This window comes from Zeugodacus cucurbitae, chromosome X (genome assembly GCF_028554725.1).
Source record: "Zeugodacus cucurbitae isolate PBARC_wt_2022May chromosome X, idZeuCucr1.2, whole genome shotgun sequence".
NCBI classification, from domain to species: domain Eukaryota; kingdom Metazoa; phylum Arthropoda; class Insecta; order Diptera; family Tephritidae; genus Zeugodacus; species Zeugodacus cucurbitae.
Genome location: NC_071672.1, coordinates 586259 through 594171, shown reverse-complemented (window position 1 = coordinate 594171; position 7913 = coordinate 586259). Strand labels below are relative to the sequence as shown.

The 7913-nt window shown below is 38.5% G+C and overlaps 1 non-coding gene and 1 pseudogene across 1 annotated transcript; both read left to right on the top strand.

Annotated features, from left to right (window-relative positions):
- Window positions 1–5019: 5019 nt before the first annotated feature.
- LOC128923310 (small subunit ribosomal RNA) lies at window positions 5020–7009 on the top strand. The gene has a single exon (XR_008472277.1). It is a non-coding gene; the product is annotated as a small subunit ribosomal RNA (ribosomal RNA).
- Window positions 7010–7498: 489 nt separating this feature from the next.
- Window positions 7499–7676, top strand: LOC128923237 (5.8S ribosomal RNA; annotated as a pseudogene).
- The last annotated feature ends 237 nt before the right edge of the window (window positions 7677–7913 follow it).

Genomic DNA, 7913 nt, shown 5'->3' with positions numbered 1-7913 from the left:
TAGATACTAAGTTTATGAATTCATACAAGTTAAAAATTTTCATATAAATACTAAATAATTTTCATATAGATACTAAATAATTTTCATATAGGTACTAAGTTTATAAATTCATACAAGTAAATAATTTTCATATAAATACTAAATAATTTTCATATAGATACTAAGTTTATGAATTCATACAAGTAAAAAATTTTCATATAAATACTAAATAATTTTCATATAGATACTAAGTATATGAATTCATACAAGTAAAAAATTTGCATATAAATACTAAATAATTTTCATATAGATACTATGTTTATGAATTCACACAAGTTAAAAATTTTCATATAAATACTAAATAATTTTCATATAGGTACTAAGTTTATGAATTCATACAAGTAAAAAATTTTCATAGAAATAATAAATAATTTTCATTTAGATATTAAGTTTATGAATTCATACAAGTAAACAATTTTCATATAAATGCTAAATAATTTTCATATAGATACTAAGTTTATGAATTCATACAAGTAAATAATTTTCATATAAGTACTAATTAATTTTCATATAAATACTAATTGTATGAATTCATACAAGTAATTAATTTTCATATAAATACTAATTAATTTTCATATAAATACTTAATAAATTTCATATAAATACTAATTAATTTTCATATAGATACTAATTTTCATATAAGTACTAAGTGTATGAATTCATACAACTAAATAATTTTCATATAAGTACAAACAATTTAAAAAAAAAAATAAATGTTAAGCTATTTTTGATGTTGTAATATTTCTTATAAGCATAATGCTCGTAGAAAATGATATAAATTAATTGTGTATATATGAATTCAAAACTTTTATATGGTTAAAAAGATTTTTTCCATACGATTTCGGGTTGGTGAGGTGTACGTGGCAGAAAACATATATGTTGTACGAAACTTTGACATTAGTACTTGTATGAAAATTTTAATACTTATATGAAATTGCATACTTAGTACTTATATGAAAATTATTTTCATGTAAATATAAAAGTATTTAAGTGTAATATATAAATGAGAGCAAACAAATTTATTCCTGGTTTGCTACAGTTGGTTTAAATAGAAATAATTTTGTTAATAATGAAATGTTATTAATTGAGATTATTCTTCTATACCTAACATAATGTAGTCGTTTTTTTTTTTAATTTAACTTTTTTTGGGGTTTGTTCTTCTATTCACATAAAATATATGTGGGTAAAGAATAAAATTCAATAAAGTTAAATATTTATATTATTACGCTCGAATACTTTCATATCATATATGAAATAAAATGAAAAATAATTGAATTGAAATTATTAATTTCAAATCAAAAGAAAAACGTATATACTCTTAAAAAAATATATATACACTATCTTCTTCTTCTTGACTGGCGTAGACACCGCTTACGCGGTTATAGCCGAATCCAAAACAGCGCGCCACGCATCTCTCCTTCTGGCAGTTTGGCGCCAATTGGTTATTCCATGCGAAGCCAGGTCCCTCTCCACCTGGTCCTTCCATCGGAGTGGAGGTCTCCCTCTTCCTCTGCTTCCACCAGCGGGTACTGCATCGAATACTTTCAGAGCTGGAGCACCTTCATCCATTCGAACAACATGTCCTAGCCAGCGTAGCCGCTGTTTTTTTATTCGCTGGACTATGTCTAGGAGTCTATGTCTATGTCGTCGAATAACACATACAGCTCATCGTTCCATCGTCTGCGGTATTCGCCGTTGCCAATTCTTAAGGGACCATAAATCTTCCGCAAAACCTTTCTCTCGAAAACTCCTAGTGCCGTCTCATCGGATGTTGACATCGTCCACGCTTCTGCACCGTAAAGTAGGACGGAAATGATGAGAGACTTGTAGAGTTTGGTTTTTGTTCGTCGAGAGAGGACTTTACTTTTCAATTGCCTACTTAGTCCATAGTAGCACCTGTTGGCAAGAGTGATTCTGCGTTGGATTTCCAGGCTGACATTGTTATTGCTGTTAATGCTGGTTCCCAGGTAGACGAAATTATCTACAACTTCAAAGTTATGACTGTCAAGAGTGACGTGGGAGCCAAGACGCGAATGCGCTGACTGTTTGTTTGACGACAGGAGATATTTCGTCTTGTCCTCGTTCACCACCAGACCCATACGTTTCGCTTCCTTATCCAGTCTGGAGAAAGCAGAACTAACGGCGCGGGTGTTGTTTCCAATGATATCGATATCATCGGCGTACGCCAGTAGCTGTACACTCTTATAGAAGATTGTACCTTCTCTGTTTAGCTCTGCAGCTCGTATTATTTTCTCCAGCATCAGGTTAAAGAAATCACACGAGAGTGAGTCACCTTGTCTGAAACCTCGTCTGGTATCGAACGGCTCGAAGAGGTCCTTCCCGATCCTGACGGAGCTTTTGGTGTTGCTCAACGTCAGCTTACACAGCCGTATTAGTTTTGCGGGGATACCAAATTCAGACATCGCGGCATAAAGGCAGCTCCTTTTCGTGCTGTCGAAAGCAGCTTTAAAGTCGACAAAGAGATGGTGTGTGTCGATCCTATTTTCACGGGTCTTCTCCAAAATTTGGCGCATGGTGAATATCTGGTCCGTTGTTGATTTTCCAGGTCTAAAGCCACACTGATAAGGTCCAATCAGTTTGTTGACGGTGGGCTTTAGTCTTTCACACAATACGCTCGACAGAACCTTATACGCGATGTTGAGGAGGCTTATCCCACGGTAATTGGCGAAAATTGTGGGGTCTCCCTTTTTGTGTATTGGGCAGATTACACTGAGATTCCAATCGTCAGGCATGCTTTCTTCCGACCATATTCTGCAAAGAAGCTGATGCAAGCACCTTATCAGCTCTTCGCCGCCGTATTTGAATAGCTCGGCCGGTAATCCATCGGCACCCGCCGCCTTATTGTTCTTCAAGCGGGTAATTTCTATTCGAATTTCTTCACGGTCGGGCAATGGAACATCTGCTCCATAGCCGTCGATTGGGGAATCGGGTTCGCCATCTCCTGGTGTTGTACTTTCACTGCCATTCAGCAGGCTGGAGAAGTGTTCCCTCCACAAACTCAGTATACTCTGGTCATCAATAACTAGATCACCCCTGGGGGTCCTACAGGAGTGCGCTCCGGTCTTGAAACCTTCAGTTAGTCGCCGGATCTTTTCGTAAAATTTTCGAGCATTACCCCTGTCGGCCAGCTTGTCAAGCTTTTCATACTCACGCATTTCGGCCTCTTTCTTTTTTTGTCTGCAAATGCGTCTCGCTTCCCTCTTCAGCTCTCGGTATCTTTCCCATCCCGCTCGTGTTGCGGTCGATCGCAACATTGCGAGATAGGCAGTCTGTTTTCTCTCCACTGCGAGACGACAATCCTCATCATACCAGCTGTTTTTTTTTGACTTTTCCGAAAACCAATGGTTTCGGTTGCAGCTGTACGTAAGGAGTTTGATATGCCGTCCCACAGCTCCCTTATACCGAGATGCTGATGAGTGCTCTCAGAGAGCAGGAGTGCAAGTCGAGTAGAAAATCGTTCGGCTGTCGGTTGTGATTGCAGCTTCTCGATGTCGAACCTTCCTTGTGTTTGTTGAAGTGTACGCTTTTCTACACAGAGGCGGGTGCGTATCTTAGCTGCTACAAGATAGTGGTCCGAGTCGATGTTGGGACCACGAAGCGTACGCACATCAAAAACACTGGAGACATGTCGTCCATCTATCACAACATGATCGATCTGGTTGCGAGTGATTCGATCCGGGGACAGCCAAGTAGCTTGATGGATTTTCTTATGCTGGAATCTAGTACTACAGACGACCATATTTCGGGCCCCGGCGAAGTCGATCAGCCTCAGACCGTTTGGTGATGTTTCGTTATGGAGGCTGAATTTTCCGACTGTTGTGCCAAAAACACCTTCTTTACCCACCCTAGCGTTGAAATCGCCAAGCACGATTTTGACATCGTGGCGGGGGCAGCGCTCATAGGTACGTTCTAGGCGCTCATAGAAGGTATCTTTGATCACTTCGTCCTTCTCTTCAGTCGGGGCGTGGGCGCAAATCAGCGATATGTTGAAGAACCTCGCTTTGATGCGGATTGTGGCTAGACGTTTATCCACCGGAGTGAATGCCAGGACTCGACGACGGAGTCTCTCTTCCACCAGGAATCCCACACCGAATTTGTGCTCCTTTATGTGGCCGCTGTAGTAGATGTCACAAGGACCCACCTTCTTCCGTCCTTGTCCCGTCCATCGCATTTCTTGGATTGCGGTGATGTCAGCCTTTACTCTTACGAGGACATCAACCAGCTGGGCAGAGGCACCTTCCCAATTAAGGGTCCGGACATTCCAGGTGCATGCCCTTATTTCGTAGTCCTTTAAACGTTTGCAGTGGTCGTCATCAAATTGGGGTCTCTCATCCGAGGCTGTTTTTTCTTTTTCATTGGGGGGTGTTTTTATGTGGTGGGTCCCAAACCCTACGCACAACCGCATAGGCGGGTTTCGCCTTCTCACTTTAGCTCGCCTCCAAACGGATGTCTGTTGGCTACCCAGAGGATACTTGGTCTAAGACCGGAAGTCGTGAGCTGCTTGAGCCACATGTAAAAGAATCGTTCCTGGCCACTCCCAAGTGAATGACAGTCAGAAACTTTCCTCACTTACGTGAACTTCTACTATGACTCCATCCTCCACACTATATGCATTGAAATAAAGTAAAATGTATAAAAAATGATATTATTTGAAAGTTTAACAAATACAAGAAGAAACATCGTCCTTACATTAATAATTATATTATATATGTATAGAGAACGAAAATTCTTTCGCACGATAAGATACAATCTCAAAGTCCGAATAAGACCGCAATAAATAATACAATAATATGAAATTTAAATGAAATGAAGTAAATTTTTTAATCGATCATTGTAGAAGAAATTTCATAATTATTTATTGTCGCGATTTCGTTCTTCTTTGCATTTTGTATATGTCGTGTACTTAATTTTCAAATATTGAAAATATCATTATAAAAATTTATAATGATAAAAAATATTATTCTGGTTGATCCTGCCAGTAGTTATATGCTTGTCTCAAAGATTAAGCCATGCATGTCTAAGTACAAACAAATTAAAAGTGAAACCGCAAAAGGCTCATTATATCAGTTATGGTTCCATAGATCGTTAACAGTTACTTGGATAACTGTGGTAATTCTAGAGCTAATACATGCAAAATAAACACGGACCTTTTGGAACGTGTGCTTTTATTAGGCTAAAACCAAGCGATCGTAAGATCGTTATATTGGTTGAACTCTAGATAACTTGCAGATCGTATGGTCTCGTACCGACGACAGATCTTTCAAATGTCTGCCCTATCAACTTTTGATGGTAGTATCTAGGACTACCATGGTTGCAACGGGTAACGGGGAAACAGGGTTCGATTCCGGAGAGGGAACCTGAGAAACGGCTACCACATCTAAGGAAGGCAGCAGGCGCGTAAATTACCCACTCCCAGTTCGGGGAGGTAGTGACGAAAAATAACAATACAGGACTCATATCCGAGGCCCTGTAATTGGAATGAGTACACTTTAAATCCTTTAACAAGGACCTATTGGAGGGCAAGTCTGGTGCCAGCAGCCGCGGTAATTCCAGCTCCAATAGCGTATATTAAAGTTGTTGCGGTTAAAACGTTCGTAGTTGAATTTGTGCTTCATACGGGTAGTACAGCTATAATTGTGGTATGTACATTACCTTATGTATGCAAGCGTATTACCGGTGGAGTTCTTATATGTAATTAATACAATGTATTTTTTATATATTCCTCCTATTTAAACCTGCTTCAGTGCTCTTCATCGAGTGTTGTTGTGGGCCGGTACAATTACTTTGAACAAATTAGAGTGCTTAAAGCAGGCTCCAAATGCCTGAATATTTTGTGCATGGAATAATGAAATAAGACCTCTGTTCTACTTTCATTGGTTTTTAGATCAAGAGGTAATGATTAATAGAAGCAGTTTGGGGGCATTAGTATTACGACGCGAGAGGTGAAATTCTTGGACCGTCGTAAGACTAACTTAAGCGAAAGCATTTGCCAAAGATGTTTTCATTAATCAAGAACGAAAGTTAGAGGTTCGAAGGCGATCAGATACCGCCCTAGTTCTAACCATAAACGATGCCAGCTAGCAATTGGGTGTAGCTACTACTATGGCTCTCTCAGTCGCTTCCCAGGAAACCAAAGCTTTTGGGCTCCGGGGGAAGTATGGTTGCAAAGCTGAAACTTAAAGGAATTGACGGAAGGGCACCACCAGGAGTGGAGCCTGCGGCTTAATTTGACTCAACACGGGAAAACTTACCAGGTCCGAACATAAGCGTGTAAGACAGATTGATAGCTCTTTCTCGAATCTATGGGTGGTGGCGCATGGCCGTTCTTAGTTCGTGGAGTGATTTGTCTGGTTAGTTCCGATAACGAACGAGACTCAAATATATTAAATAGATGCTTTCAGGATTATGGTGTTGAAGCTTATATAGCCTTCATTCATGAGTTCATCTTGAATGTGCAAGTGTTTGAATGTGTTTATATAAGTGGAGCCGTACCTGTTGGTTTGTCCCATTATAAGGACACTAGCTTCTTAAATGGACAAATTGCGTCTAGCAGTAACGAGATTGAGCAATAACAGGTCGGTGATGCCCTTAGATGTCCTGGGCTGCACTCGCGCTACAATGAAAGTATCAACGTGTATTTCCTAGACCGAGAGGTCCGGGTAAACCGCTGAACCACTTTCATGCTTGGGATTGTGAACTGAAACTGTTCACATGAACTTGGAATTCCCAGTAAGTGTGAGTCATTAACTCGCATTGATTACGTCCCTGCCCTTTGTACACACCGCCCGTCGCTACTACCGATTGAATTATTTAGTGAGGTCTCCGGACGTGATCACTGTGACGCCTTTTTTTTCACGGGTGTTTCGCAAAAGTTGACCGAACTTGATTATTTAGAGGAAGTAAAAGTCGTAACAAGGTTTCCGTAGGTGAACCTGCGGAAGGATCATTATTGTGTTCCTATCCGTAAATATTATAAAAAAACAAACAAACAAACAAAAAAAGAATAAAAAAGAAAAATTATTTTCTTTTTTTTTCTTTTCATTCATTTATTTGAATGTTTTTCTTTTTTTCTTTTTTTTTACTCCTTGTATTGTAGTATAATGAAAATTATATCGCATACATTGTATTTGAACGCAACAAACCTTTAAACATATATAGTTGAACTTATTATTTATAAAAATAATATAAATGATAAGTTAATTTGTTCTCATTAACGTGTAATTCCTTAAAAATTTATAGAAATTAAATAAAATGTAATAAAAAAGGAATTACTGTTTTTGTTGGACTAAGACATGCGCAGCTTGTAAATGTTTGGGTTGAAAATTACAATTTATTGAAATATGTTTTAAAATAATTTATATAATATACGAAAACGCAATGTTATTCTTTCAATAAATTAAAAACTCTTGACGTTAAATTAAAATAAACAAAAAATTATCACTCTAAGCGGTGGATCACTCGGCTCATGGGTCGATGAAGAACGCAGCTAACTGTGCGTCATCGTGTGAACTTCAGGACACATGAACATCGACATTTTAACGCATATTGCAGTCCATGCTGTTATGTACTTTAATTAATTTTAAAGTGCTGCTTGGACTACATATGGTTGAGGGTTGTAAGACTATGCTAAATTAGTTGTGTTAGCTCAGGTGGTGGAGTAGGGTGTGCTTCTTTTCGTAATCGTGGTTGGCCGTGGGGAAATGGAAGGCGCAAAAGATTCCACACAAAGTTTGCCAAAAAAAGTAGAACAAATTTTCTTTGTAATAAATATAATTTTATTAAATAAATTGGAATGTCACTTACCACGTCTGGATCGGTTGAGAAGTCGCAAAGGAAGGGAGAAGTAAGAAGAA